Source organism: Dromaius novaehollandiae, chromosome Z (assembly GCF_036370855.1).
Source record: "Dromaius novaehollandiae isolate bDroNov1 chromosome Z, bDroNov1.hap1, whole genome shotgun sequence".
Lineage (NCBI taxonomy): Eukaryota > Metazoa > Chordata > Aves > Casuariiformes > Dromaiidae > Dromaius > Dromaius novaehollandiae.
The window spans coordinates 43,465,049-43,480,258 of NC_088132.1; the positions used below are offsets into that span (position 1 = coordinate 43,465,049).

At 38.0% G+C, this 15,210-nt stretch overlaps 1 long non-coding RNA gene across 4 annotated transcripts in view; it reads right to left on the reverse strand.

The window, feature by feature from the left end:
- Positions 1-15,210, reverse strand: part of LOC112995250 (uncharacterized) — a 109,996-nt gene that overhangs the window by 77,193 nt on the left and 17,593 nt on the right. For 2 of the 4 annotated variants that reach the window (XR_010386010.1, XR_010386011.1), the window contains exon 1: positions 9,004-9,060. The exons of 1 other annotated variant lie outside the window; for it this stretch is intronic. This is a non-coding gene — a long non-coding RNA (uncharacterized LOC112995250). Of the gene's footprint in view, positions 1-9,003; positions 9,061-15,210 lie in introns of those variants that run through there. One more of the 4 variants, XR_003262145.2, reaches the window with a different exon arrangement.

Here is a 15,210-nt window from a genome sequence, read left to right on the forward strand (position 1 = left end):
ATTCAGGAAGTTACGGAGGAAACATTAAATGGTTTCACTGATTGTATAGAAAACTTTCTGGTTAGGACCATTTTTGCTAAACTGTCTTAAGACCTCTGGAACTGATATGCCCCACACCTGTATTACTATATGACCTCTCTAGCGCCCAGGTGCTTTGAAAAAACCCCACAGCACGAGGGGCTCTAAAAACTTATCATTTCAACAACAGTCACACAGACAGATGTTCTACATGATTTCACATTTGAAGTCTCACATGAATTCTAGCTAACACAGACCTTAGATTAAAAAAGAACCTGCATCCTTGAAGCAGATTTCTTAGAGGAGTTGCAGAGCATCACTCAGAAGGTTAAGTTTATTACACTGCCTCCTGACGGATTCTTCTGCCAGGTTGGCAACCAAGGGCAGAGTCCCATCATTCCTGCTCCTGTGAAACTTCTGACTTGTTTCTCTTACTTGCTAGATTTGGAAAGTAGACAACCCAACAGCATAAACGATGTGTCACATTATAAGGAGCACCTCAAATTAAATGGATTGAATTGAATCATAATGTGCCACAGTGGAAAGGACCGTCTGATTCACGTGCAGACCCATTTAAGACAAAATATAGTTTCCCGAGTCTGATGTGCTTTGTACCAACTGCAACTTCTAGCTTGCTATCTTAAAAGAATCCAAAAATCTGTAAAGATTGTGAGCAGCTATGGCAGGCAGAAGATTGGCGTAACATGGTGCATCTTAGAGCATGCCTACGGTCTGCAACAGAGCCAACAGCACATGTATAGTAAAATTTCACAGATGGAATTAATACAAAACTTTAAAACCAGAAAAAACAGACTTAAACCTAGCAGTATTCACAGCTAAGACTCTGACCAAGTAGATGTATTTTAATAACCGAGACCTTTACTACTGATTTCCATAGTTTTAAAATTCATGAAATGTTAACATGTCTTAGTTATACACATTTCCTATTGGTGAAAACTGGAAGATTTAACCACAGCATGAAAGTTCTGGCTCTACCAGAAATCTCTCTCACACTAAAATATCTATTGAATGTAAACAAAATTTTAATAATAAGTATCCTACAACCAAACTAAGTTGTAAAAAATGTGAGCTGTCATCAACCGCCAAACAACAAATTTGATTTAAAAAGGTCACAGAAACCTTAGTCAGCGCTTCACTGGGGACTACAATTTTCCCTATAAAACTCCCTATAAACTTCCCAGAGCTCCTTTCTGTACAGAGGCACTTACAGAATCTACAAGACAAGATGAACTGTCACCTTTAGTATATCACACTTTCACTTTTTCCTGCTGCAGTTTCAGTTTTGGAGGCGACAGTTCAGGTAGGAGGTTACAGACACATCATGAATCACTGGGTACAAAAGAAAGAATCCTTCCAAAGAAAGGCTTCGGTGTGACCCCCTAACACTTTCAGGTGGAGGACACGTTTTTTTTCATGTGCAGGATGGTGGCCGTGTAAACAAGAAGTAGTTTGGTACACAAAAGAACCGTTTTAACTGGCTGATTGCAAGAAACTGCGCATACAGGGATATACTCTAGTGGAAGAGAAATCTCTGTAAAGGGTTCCAAGTGCCTCACAACAAGATTACATCCAAACAATAGTTAGTGTGTTGCACTTAAAAGATGCAACAATTTAATGCAGTATATTGCATATAAGGTAAACTTGACTAAGTTAGCGCCGTAATAATACGAGGGCATATTAGCAACAGAACTATGATTACGATCAGTGCAAATATGATCAAACATGGATGTCCAATAATAAATCACAGACAGTATGGAAAAATTGATCAATATTGAAAACATTTCAGTTACTTGCTATAATTTTCTTTCCAGGATTTACTGGCAGTGTTCCATGTCCTGCATCTACTTCCCAGCTTCTGGACACTTTCATAAAATAATTAAAAAAAGAACCCTGCAGTATACTTCTGAAGCATGCATCACTTCCCATTAGATTATGTCAGGTCTCATCATCCCATATCATTTGATCTATATTAGCTCAATACCATGGTGCATGACATTCCATTATTAATTTAAAGAGCTACCATCTAACACTTTCAACACAAATAAAATGATGGCAGTTACCAAAATAGCAGAGTCAGCATAAGTCCCTTTCTGAAATTAAGAAATAACAGTTCAGCTCATCCATAGTTTAAAAAGAAAAGTTTTCATGGATGGAATCCAACAGTAATAACTTAGTGATGAAAAGACCAAGGAAACAATAATTTATAGGCCAAAGTCCAGAGAAAATCAGGAAGCATCCAAAGTAACCGCTGATAAACAGAAAAGAAACCTGGTCAGAATTAAGAAAACTAACTCATGGAAAATATGCAAATTATAATTCTATTATAGATGTAACACTAGAAGGAAAACAAAAGAAATACTCTAAGAATGAATAAAATTCAGATTTAAGAAAATGAATGAAGCAGCCAGCCAGAAATGTAACAACAGCTACATTGCAAATACCGTAGTACAAAAGCTATTTCCAGTCACTCCATTGAGAACAATGGCATGGTTAATGGGACAGTTACCAAGACACTAACTACAGGCATATAGAACATGTTATCTTTGGAAGATGCAGAACAGATTTATGACTTGCAGGCCAGATTCTTCCTTGCATTACATCTTTACAGCAAAAATCAAGTTCTAGAAATACCCTGAAGTAGAAGGAATATCTGCAATGATATTGAGGGAGTCTAAGGACTCCTCATCAACCTGATATGTGGGACATGAGAGGAGAGGTGTGCATGGAGCATTGCTGCAATAGATGGCCTAGAACTGTAAGCAGCAAAAATTAGCTTCTCTTACCAACGCAGGTGACTGAACACATTTTCCTATTGGCCCAAGAACACAAAAGTCTTTACCAGACAATTATATTTTAAGAATATATGGGGATTCAGGTGAATGCCTTTGGATGAAATCACAGATGAGAACAACAAAAAAAGAAATAAAAACAATCTTAGCAACAGTGCTTTGTTATATGATCAGAAGAAATAATCCCTGCCCATATGTGAAAGGAGCACAGCAGAGTTTAGGAAGGAGCATGACAAAGTACTGCTATAACACCTTGGCTTCCCTAGAGTCACAGGGAGGCCACTGCTATGCTCCTTTGCCCCTGAAGTATATTTGCTGAAGTAAAATGTTTGATTCAATTGCCAATTTGTCCACTGAGCCCCCCTCCAAAAATCTGTCTCCTACAACCAGCTGGGCTAGCTTGGGGGCTGCTGTGCCCTGTGGGAGCAAAACAAAGCTGCTGGGCCACGCACATGGGTGGAAGACAACATGCAAATGAAAGATATTTATGGTTATGCTAAAGCATACTATTCAGTGCGTTTTAGATTATAATTTTATTCCATTCAATAAAAATAGGTTTGCAGAACTAGAAATGTAATAAAGCTCTGTTTTCAAACCTCCATGGAGGATAATTTACCATAAGTATAGAGGTGTTCTGGTATTTAGAAGAATCCATAGAAGAGTGTTTAAGAAGCAAGATATAGATAATTGTCTCAATTCATTAGACTATTTGGAAGCCTAAGAAATCAAAGCAGTATCACAAAGATTCATAAGTAAAATTAACAGCACATAGGCAATTAACACTCTTCTTTTACTGGACCTTAAATATTATTATAAATGTTATGTCCATATAGGATGCATTAACAATATGAAAACATTAAGGATACTTCCTTTTATCTGTGCTTAAACATTACAGTGTTATTCACTATGATGGCAGCAGCTTGATCTTGCCAATAAATCAACATGATTTCAACAAGACAGTTGAGGCTTGTTAGCTGAGCGAACATCAGATTCACTCAACTTGGTGTTTTGGCCTCACGTGTGAAGTTAGAGTGGTTTTACATTAGAGAATACTTGCTGCTTGTACAGTTGGCTCATACCACAGACATCTGTCAGGCACCTAGAGGATTGTACACCGGTTGGCTCAAAATATTGTAGCTGTGCCAATGCACTCAGGTACTGTATCAGGCCCTTTGGAGGCCACATACCGCAGCAATAATTTCGCTTCCTCTATTTAAAGCATATGATTGTGTTACGGCAATATAAAGCATGAGTATCAGACAGATTAGCACAGCAGCGACAGCAAAAATCTCATTTACAAATGTCAGCTTTTCAGCATTCCTCAGAGACTTCATTGCTGCAGTGTCTTGGTGTTAGAGGGCTGCTGAATATTAGAAAGTGGTAAACTCGTGGGAACTGTTGTTTTCTTGAAAGCCATTTTGTGAAGTGTAAGGCACAACTGTTTTTTCCCTTTAGAATATCACAGTCCAGAGAAAATGTTTAGGAATGACTGGATTCAGGTCATGCTACCCATCCTATGGAAACACAAAAGAAGAATATGACATATAAGGCAATATCTATTTTCTGCTTCACTGGAATTTTTAAAGTCAGAATTTACATTCTTCTTTCCAATACACAGTCACCATGCCCCAAACTGATCTACTCTGACCAGGTTTGTTTTAAATCAATTTTGGTTCCTTAGTGAGCACACTGAGCAAACGACCACTTGTACTTCAGAGGCTACAAAATCAATTGCAAGAAAATACAAGCAATTCGAATGGCTTCTCCAAATGAAATTGTACTCTGTTGTACAGCACAAAATTCAGAAGGAGGCAATATGCAGCTAAGAAGCTGAAAGTGTAAGCAATCACTAAGTCAAAAATTGTACTGATTGGTAGCAATGCAAAACATACATGATACAGTCAATTAGGTGCCAGCTTTAACTGTATTTTTTATTCCACAAGTTACAGCCTTTGTAGTTGAAGTAAAAGGGCTAGATTGACAAGGTTAAAAAAAAAAGACTGAAAGGAAAAGAACTCTATGTGGCTTTTTGTTTTTTCTTTTTAAAAAATTTAAACCATTTGTTGTTCTAATATCACAAGTGTACTAAAAATGGTATTGATCTTCCACTATAAAGAAAATTTTATTTTCAGTTTTTCTTACTTAGATAATAGAAGCTTAGTTTAAACTGAGTTTCTGTCATGTAATATTTTAACAGTGCATCAGAAATTCCTAGCTTTTTTTCCAAGTTGGCAATTGTATAAAGGCCAAGAACAGAGTGGAAAGGGGGGCAAAAAAGTCTTTTTGCATGAAAGACTAAGATGGCACTACATAAATGAAGAACAAAGCATGCATGATGCTTTGCCAGCACATTAAAAAAAGACAGATTGTTGCTCCATTTTTTATCTTATCAGAAAAGTGATACTTTAAATTAGAGATAGTTCACTGAGCCATAATAAATAAGGATTAATCATCATTGAAATAGGGGAGGCAGTCAGAAAATTATTAAAAATTTTTAATACTTTGAACTTTCACAAACAAGCCAGTCTAAAAGAAAAAGAAAAAGAAGAAGGAAAAAAAAAAAAAAAAAGGTGAACAAGCTAAAGCATGTATCTTTAAATAAAGACTCTTACCAGGCTACATAGCTTTGGTATCTCACATCATTAAGTTCTACTCTGGTTTTCTGGTGGACACTCAAGATGCAGAAAAGACAGCACCATTTCCCATGGGGAAGGTGATCAACCTTCTTTCATTTTTATTGCAATTTTCTCATGTCCTAGTGCAATACAGCAGAATGCTTATCTCATAGTACGCACCTTGGTGTTCACCCTTCGTCGTCTGTTTTCCCACAGATAGCTCCCCACTTGATGGAACTTTGACAGCTACCTTTTTAATGGAAGAATTAATATTGATATCTAGCAGTAAGTTATCTGAATTTTACTGAATCACAGAATAGAACACATGTACAACTACTTTCAGATCAACTAATGTGACTTGTGTATAATCGAGATTTTTTCCTTAGATGGAGGATTAGTTCAAACACATTACAAGCTAATACAAAGGTATGCCAAAGATTTTGGCATTTACCATCATTATATGCATTGGGGGTGGCGCTCTCAGAGTAAAAAATGTTTGCTAATCAGCAGGGACTTGATTTTGCACCTGACTTTTGTGTGGAAATGTACCTCTTCAGAAACAGATAGAAAGCATGAATTAAAAACAAGGGAAATTGTGCGCTTAAGAATGTTTCTGCCAAAACACATCCCTGTTTAGCACCACTGTGCATTTCAAATCTGTCAGATTGATCACCGTCACATTAAACTTGCATGACACTGTGAGAAGATCCAGTCAGACTAAGATGAGGATTAGAGGGAAAACAACTCTTTCCAGTGTCTGGAAAATTCCTGCTGTCAAGATTGAAGTCTGTATGACCTCTGTGAAAGCCAAGTAAGAGACTTCTTTATCCCAGACACTTTTTTTTTGCAACTGTCTTACAGCAAAGACTATGTTAATAGTTGATCTACAGCATAGACTCTGGATATACCCATTCTGCAAGAACTTGCAATCTCTTGAGGGTAATTTATACCGAAGGCTTGCCAAAATCCCTTATGACTATCTTGCTCATATTTATACATTATTATGAGTTAGTATCCTTCATATCTTTGCTCCCTCTAGCAGTAAAGCAACATACCACACAGATGTTTAAGCATCACCTGTCTTTCTAGGTTCAGTGTTCATTATTTACTGCAGGCTTCCAAAGTACAAGGCAATGTAAGCACAATTACGGAAAAATTTCTATTAAATGTCAAACTTCTTTGGCAAATGCAATAAAAAAATACATTATAAAGGTGTTTAGGTTGTGAAGGAAAGAGAAGACAAAATTTTTTACCAATATTAGGGATCATATTACAATAGTGGAAATAGTAAGGCTAACATTCATATCCGCCACACTTCCTTTTCCTTCTCTGTTATTCTTTTCCCTGACACACAGTATCTGTAGCACAAATATCTGTATCCCTGTGTAATCCCACTATATATATTCAATTGCAATTGTCAACCACATTTGGCTGGGGGCAAGTGTGAAGGAAGGATAATCTTGAGGTTTCAGTACAAAAACAAGTGTAAGGAGATCTGGTTTCTACTCTCTCCATAAGTGTGAATGTGTTTATCTATCTCACTGGGGTACTGTGAAGACTAAAATTGATCACCTGAGATCTCTGGGGCAAACACAACATTAGTTTGATGTTTTATTATTATTATAAGATGACAGAACTCCAATTTCAATAAGTTCCTTTATTACATATAGCTCCTGCCCTTTGTTCTATGACATACAGCTCAGATACAGGAAGAAAAACCACCTTCAGCTAAACGTTATGTCCTTCCCTCCCCCCACCCTGCATAGCGGCAGGACTTTATCCTTGTTTGATTATTTGGCTCTCACCCCAAGTGTTTACCAAGACTATAGTTACGCTAGTGAACTCGCAGCTGCAATCCACTCCCGGTGTGGTCTGTTAGGGGGTAATAACTGAGCTTAGTATAGACAAAGATACAATGTTTAAAAATTTTCTGTCACAGAGGTAATACCACATACAAGATGCCTGTGCCACAGCTGTCAATGCTGCTACCAAGGATGCACATGCACCAGCAGTGAATTATAGCAACAGAGGTTATTAGTGGTGCAAAATTATTCAGTGTTTAACTGCTGTCTTGCTTCTGTGTGTAGTACTTACTATTGCTGAAATTTAACTATTGCTGAAATTTAACTAAGTCAGCCGAGTAGTTTGGCAGTATGGCTTACTCTCCGACCCTAACTTGGGGAAGAAAAAAACAAAAGAAAGAAAGAAAGAAGCAGCCAATGCTCTAGTAAGAATAATGCCTTTTAAATCTAATGTTGTTAGAAAGAGAGTGAAGACAAGGAAACAGAGGTCTTTGGCAGTCCCCATCTTCCCACTAGATCCATGAAGCACTTAATGGCAACGGCACAAGGGAAAACAGCTCCTTAAGACAGGAGACAGGAAAGCCCTTTCTCACAAGGTCAATAGGAGAGGAACTATCCCTGCTCACAGATTCCTACAGGAATAGAGAAAATGGCAGAAAAGAACTAACCATTTCTCCCTAAGAAGCCCTTCTCCCCACTTTCGACCCTAGAGAGCATAACTGTCTCCAAATTTAATTAAGGAGGAACTCTTTTGCCTCCTTTGCAAACAGGAACCATAAATTAATGTGTTCTCTGTAATGATGCATCCTCTTCATTATCACCAGAAGGAAAAACCCTATGGGCCTACGTACTCATGCTACCTTATTTTCTTTCATACCAAAAAGTGCAGAGAACTTGCTTATGCAGGATTCAAGAGCCTTTTGCTGAAACCTGAGATTTTAATTAGTTTTGGCACAAGTCACAATATACAGAAGTCAAGAGGAAATCTTGCATATGCAAGAATCCTGTTGACAACTTCTAAAGTAACTTAATAGAACTTAATTTTTCCTCCCCTGTTCATAGTTTTACCTCCTGCTAAACTTAAGTCCTTTTGATCTATTATCCTGCACACAAACTGTGCCTCTTATATCTGGTGGTTTAAACACTTCTGCCCTTCTGAACAGGCACAGATGCCAGTATTTTATCTGCAATTCTTGTTTGAAGAGGTATCAGTAATGCAGTATTTAGTATTTTTGTATTTTAACTTCTTTCCCTTACGCACATTAGTCCTTGAATAAAAGAATTCAGAGATCATTACTGAGTGACCTCTGTTCAGACACGAAGCCATGCAATTCCTATTACTCGCCTAATCATGCGGTCAAGCAACTGCAATACTTGAGCTATACTCCATACTTTGTGCTATGTATGAATTGTCAATGACATCATTACAAAGACCAACTATAATTCAGAGCAAGTCTAAGTATTATATTCAAAATGCCCAAGCCCCCTCTCACCAGTCCTTCCACCATTAATCCTACGAACCTGGACAGGTGCTGGTTGCTGATTTCTCAAAAGAAAAACTATCACTGATACCACTGGAGAATGTTTAGTGATATTTAACAACACAGAAATAAATTCTGTAGAGCAAAAACAAAATACCAACCCTCCCCACTGCGCATGCACACATTTTGGGAAAAGGGACATATAATGAAAGTTCTCTCTCTTTTTACTCAAGGAAAAAGTAGAAAGTTCACCCCATCCATATCTGGATAGCCTTACCTGAAGAGACAAGGAGCTACAAGAAGTAACTGAGAACCAGATAAGACCTTTTCTTCCTAGCCTTGTTTTGCTTTTAGTAAATAACATTCTTTTGCAGTTCTATAGATCTCTGTGGGCTGGGGCAAGCAAACCTGAAAAACGTGTTTTCTTATGTATTTAAATACTGAATATCACAAAGTTAGTCACTTCCAAACTCTGTACCTTTTCACTCTACCACAAGCGCACTTTGTTTGCCTTTTTAAGTTATCCCAGCCATTTTATATTAGCACTGATTTCTTCTGACAAGAATCTGATTTCTGAGTACAGATCACTGATTTCTTCTGATGTGTATTCCTAACAGCTAAACTAAAATACTTTGACTCAGTTTTCTGGTGACCATCCTTTACCCTTGACAGATCAGAAAGATTTTTAATCACTTTGTTCTTCGTAGGATTTAAATGAGCTGTAGAGGCAGAAGGCCAGTCTATTAAAGCAGTACATTAATCCACCACACTCCATTCGAGCAGCAATTTCTGTTTCTAAAAATATACCTGTACATTCTGTTTTTTTATTTTGTCTGTTTATTTTGAAAGAAACATATGACTTGACCTTGTACTTCAATACTTGGCAGAGGTGCCAGTGTTACAGAGGTAACTTTTTACTGTGGCTTACAGTGACTGAGAAACCAGCTCTTGTTAGAAATGAAAACTTGCCAATACACTTTGTCAATGCTGGATAGACTCAGGTGGCTAAAGAGGCATCTAGTATACTAATATTCTACATCATAACATTTAGCTGTATCTTATTATTATAATAAGAATATATTTACATTATAAAAGTATGTATCTCATTTCAAGAAGTAAATACTGCCTCCTTCCGTATATAATGTTCTAATATGGAATTAAATAGTTTATGCTGGAATACTAAGCAAATTATACTTGCTACAAAAAGCAGGAGAATTCAATAAATGGTTAAAGTAAGTTTTAGTAACTTGATCCTTTTCCCATTAAGGTAAACAGGAACATTTGGTCATTTCAATCACTGCAAGCAAGATCAGTCCTCAGACACTGATGTATTAATGACTTTGTAAACCCTTAGTTCAGAGATGACCTTTTCTAGAAGTTGGGGCGGAGGGGGGGAGAAGAATAATTGACTGTGCAAAACCAAATTTCTGTACTGCTGTTTGCATTTTGCATTTCATTTGGATCACATCAGAGTAACCAAGACTAAAATTTGACCTAAAACCAACAACTTTATGTCCTTTCCACTAATGCAGCTAATAGAGGAATTAACATCCACATACAATTCAAATAAATATGTTACATAGATTGAACTCAAGTTTAAGCTTCTAAAAACCTGATTACATCAGAAGATGATTTGTGACTCTTGGGCTCAGAAACTTTAGGCTAAGAAGGATGTCCTGTGCCATTAGGTCCAGTCCCTTGCCACTGCAGACACCATACTATACGATTCCCTTAATAATTTTTTAGACTAGAGAAGATAAAATAAAAATGAAAAAGTAGTTAAAAATATCTCCCTCCTACCACTATGTCTTTGCAGGGCACCTCCTTTCTTCCAGATTTGTTCTCAACCCCTGCTCACTGACTGCAGATTTTAACTCAGGTTACTGCTAATCTTACACAGTCCCCCCAGGTCCCTGGGAAACATCTCTGTTTCATCATTAGAGAACCTTCATACTGGGTTATACCAAAAGCCCGTCCTGTCTTTGACATTGGCCTAAAGCAGGTGGCCTTAGAAAAAACCCAAGAATAGAGGAAGCATATGGTAATACTTTCCCTGTATACAGCCCCAAGCTCCACCCACGTGTGGCTCTGGAACTTCCAGAAATAGCTTCTATTCATTCAGCAACTCTCAACGGATTTTTCTGCTATGATCTCGAACTCTTGAAGGCTATTATAAGCTTGCAGCATTTACAGCTTCCAGTAACAAAGGAGTTTCACAGTTTAAGTGCAGGTGTGAAAAGCTATGTCCTTTGTTTGGTATTCTGTAAATTGCTAGCTTTGTTTAATGTCTTCCGTTCTTAGGCTGGAAGAGACAGCGAACAATTGATCTATGTCCTATTCTTCCTCTGTGGTCTCCTTCCAGGACGACAGCCCTAGCATATGTAGTTGTTCCTTGTAAAGACATTATTCCAAACCTATGATCACTCTTGCTACCCTTTTCTGAATTTTTTCCAGTTCTACCACACATTAAGGGCACACAACATAACTGAAGGAGTGAACCACAGTTTTACATGGTAATACATGTTCTGCTCTAATCTCTTTTTTTTCCCCAGTCATTTCTGACATTACTTTTGCTTTCTAACTGCTACTGAGCATTAAGCTGAGTTTATAATGGTTCCGTGAAAAGATTGAAGTCTAGTCAGAGTGGTAACGATCTGCTCACATGATTATATATATGAAATTCAGATTGTTTTTATCCACATGTATCACTTTACATTTACCTATGCTGAATTTCATACATTTTATTGCCAGTGACTGTGCCTTGTAAAGCCCATATGCAATTCTTCTGAGTGGGCCCTCATCTTTATTACCCCAATTAACTAAGTATCATTAGCAGACTATCAACTTATCATTCACTCCCTTTTCTAGGTCACCAATGACTAAGTTGGACAACACAGAAGCCTACTGAACTCCATTGGCGACATTTATTCACACCCTTTAGTCTTTCATAAATTCAAACACCTTTTCTTTATCCCAGAATTGCTTACAGGCCTTAAAAGTCTTTGGAAAACTGATTTAGGAAAACCTTTCACAAATCTGTGTTGATTGCATTAACCAGATATCCCCTTTTCACTTCTTTATGGAGCCACAAAAGACAGACAAACCAACTGGCCAACCGACTAAAACCCTCCAGTAGGTTTACATGATAGAATTTCCTTTTACAAAGCCATGTTGATGCTTTCTCTATATTTTACCCCCAAATCCATTAGTTCTATGCTTCATATGATATGGATTTCAGGTTAACTGGTCTGTTGTCCCTTTGATCTCTCCCAGAATCCTTTAAAAAAATCTGCCAGTGCTTCAGCCACCTTCCCTCCTTCTAGTACCAAAACAATTTAGCCAAGGAGGCTTCACACTACAGTCATCATTTACTCTTTTTTCCCTTCCTTGCGTGCCTTTAGATCTCTCAAACAAACAACATGCAATCCAACAAAAATCGTTAGCATTTACCTTAGAGCCCTGGCTGCATCCTGCTCCAGACCAGCCACCCCACATCAGCTTGTGCCAGCTCACCACCTACTGAACACCTGTTTCACAGCCTGCTGGCATCACCTAGCCCTCTGCGAGTTCCCCTTCCCCCCAGGCATGCTCAGGTGCTCCTCAGGTGGGAGCAATCACCTCCTGCCCCAGGGACTTCCACCTGCTCTAATCATGCTCAACTTGGCCTTCTACAATGATTACATAAAATAAATTATAAGCAAAAGGTTTACTGCCCATCATAGATAAAATTTGGGGTTCTTAATCATCCAGACATCTGTTTGGGAAGGAATGCAACAGAGAAGGGAAATCATGTGAGACTGACCTAATTTTCTTCACATCAGCCTGACACTGAGCAAAGAGAAACAAGAATAGTGCTCATTTCCTCCTAAATGGAAGCACTGCCGTTTGAGGTGTTCTAGGATGTTTTGCCCACCCTCCAAATACTGCTCCAACATGGTGCCAATCTCCATCGGCTCTATTTCTTATCTGCCAGCCGTTTGTGAATACTTTCGGGTATCATAATGGCACTAGATGTGTGTGTTTACATGCCCAAGTCACTCCCCAGATGCATACATCTTTACCAATAAGACATTAGTCACATGTAATATTTTCCTGAGCAAGCTGGGAAATGTGCTAGATGGAAGTACTACAGGATGAATGAAAGGCTGGTTGAGAAATGGCACTGAGATTCATTTATTGTCAAAATGACATAGGTATTAAGTGAAGATGTCTAATGTTTGCTACTATCCAAAGCTATCATTAATGAAATGGAAATATGCTTATTAAATTTACAGACAATACCTAATGGGAGGGATTGATTGTTTGTTGGAGGACAGACTAGAGTTCAAAATGGTCCTGACAATGAGAACAGGAAAAAACAGAATTTTCTTCCACAGGGAAAAGTGAAATCAGGCAGGAATAATTAATTGCACAAATACAGAATATGGAACTCTTTAGGTAGCTTCTTCAAAGCAAAGAATCTGAGGATACAGTGGATCATAAACCAGATACTATTTAACAGTGTCCTTCTGTTGCAGAAGAGGCAAGTTCCATGCTGGGATGCATAAACAAAAGTGGAGCTGCTAAGTAATGCCTTTGTTCTGCTACAAATGCAAGGCCTTAGCTAGAATACTGGGCTTTGTTTTGAGTGCCACACTTCCAGAAAGACGTGGACCAGCTGAAAAGAGTCCAGGGGGAACAAGAAGAAAGATGCTAGGTCTAGAAAATTTGCTAATGCAGAAAGATTGAATGAATTAGGATTGCTTAGCCTGGAAGGGATGACTACTAGGAAGGTGGATATAATAGCCTTCAGATTGATAAAAGGACATTGCAAAGAGGAAGGGAATCATTTGTTCTTCTTTTCCATGTCAATGCTGCTTAAGACAAGTAGTAATAAGTTTAAATCGCAACCAGGCAGATTCATATTAGATATTATGAAACATTTTCAGCAATAAGAATAGTGAAGCACTGGAACTGACTGCCTAGGGAGGTTTAAAAGCAGATTCAAGAAGCATCTGTCTGACGAATGGACTAGATGATCTCTTAAGATCTCTTTAAGCCTTAAAGTCCCTCATTTGCATTCCTAAAGTCAATAACTTTAGCCAGGAATGAACATACAGGTTGACTCATTTTATATAAACCTTCTTTAAGCAGGATATATTTTTGCCCACATATTGAATTTCCAGATCAAAATTCCACTTTCAGTTGTCTCAAAGAACTGTAGTAAACAAATAACTTTCTTCCAGTGTCAATCAGAAAGGCTGTTTGTTTCTTTGGACTTGCTAGTCCTATCATAGTTCCTATATTCACTTCCTCTAATAAATTATATAAAACTCCTTTTCTCCGTATGTTGTTCTACACGATTCACTTTATTTGGTGACTTCATTATTGCTGATTTCATAAAGCAAAGCTTGATAATGAAAAAAATACATTTTGCTGGCACATTAAACATGCTTTTAGAGTTAATTCTCCATTGAGTTGTCATTATGGGAATAGCAAATATACCAAGTGAACTGAAATTTTCATGATAATTCAAAATACTTCCCTCAGCTGAGAATTACTGTAACCACGGAAAACATGCCCGCAAACTACTGGTTTGTTTGGGATTTCTCATTAGAAAAATGCTCATTGTTTAGGGTAAGGCATTAGTGGGCAAAACAGTGTTCCAGCCAGCTACCTAAGCATGCACGAATGCATAGGTCAGTCCAAAACTTACAGCAGCTGCTCCTGTTCTTTGAGGCAATCTTTGGTGTGTTTGCACAGGCGGGTGCAAAAAGATCTATGTTTGCTCTCTGCACTCACGGTGGTGATTTCTGGAGACAGTGTAGCCCCCTTTTTTGTGCTGGATCTGAACTATGTTGCCAGGCTAGAGCGCCAACAGAGCAAGGCTGGACATGCCTTCATCCATCCATGCCTCCATCCATGTAGGCAACTACACTTTATTGCTCTCTGGAAATCTAGCCTCTCCTCTATCCAGAATAAATGACATTTTTCTTGTTGCATTACTCACACTTGGATTTTTCTGTGTGTAAGAGTCTGTACCTGCAAGGGTCTCCAGTAATGCAGTAATAACATTACCACTGGAGAAAAAGAGAAGAGCATGACCTTCTGCATCTTGATTGCAGCATTTTACCTTTTCAGTTTTTTTCCAGCCCAATGATTTTACTTTCAGCTTTCCCTCTAAAGGCTGAAACAGTAAATACCTTTCATACTCAAGTTATTTTGGTTTATCAGCATACAGAATGTAAGGTAGGCCAACAGTTTTATGCAGAAGTTAGACTTCAGGAGGAAAAGGAAGATGTTTTACAATGGAAAAATTCACCTGCCACCTTGCAAGCGCATGTGTTTCTTGCCTATGTTGGCAGCAAGGAAGTAACCTCTGGCTATTGCTTCATGAAAGTCCTCTATCAATGTGCTCAAAAATTACTACTAAACATTGCCAATTCTGGAATCGTTTCATTGAAAATAAATTTGTTCATGTTGTATTTCTGTATCTTTTTCTGTA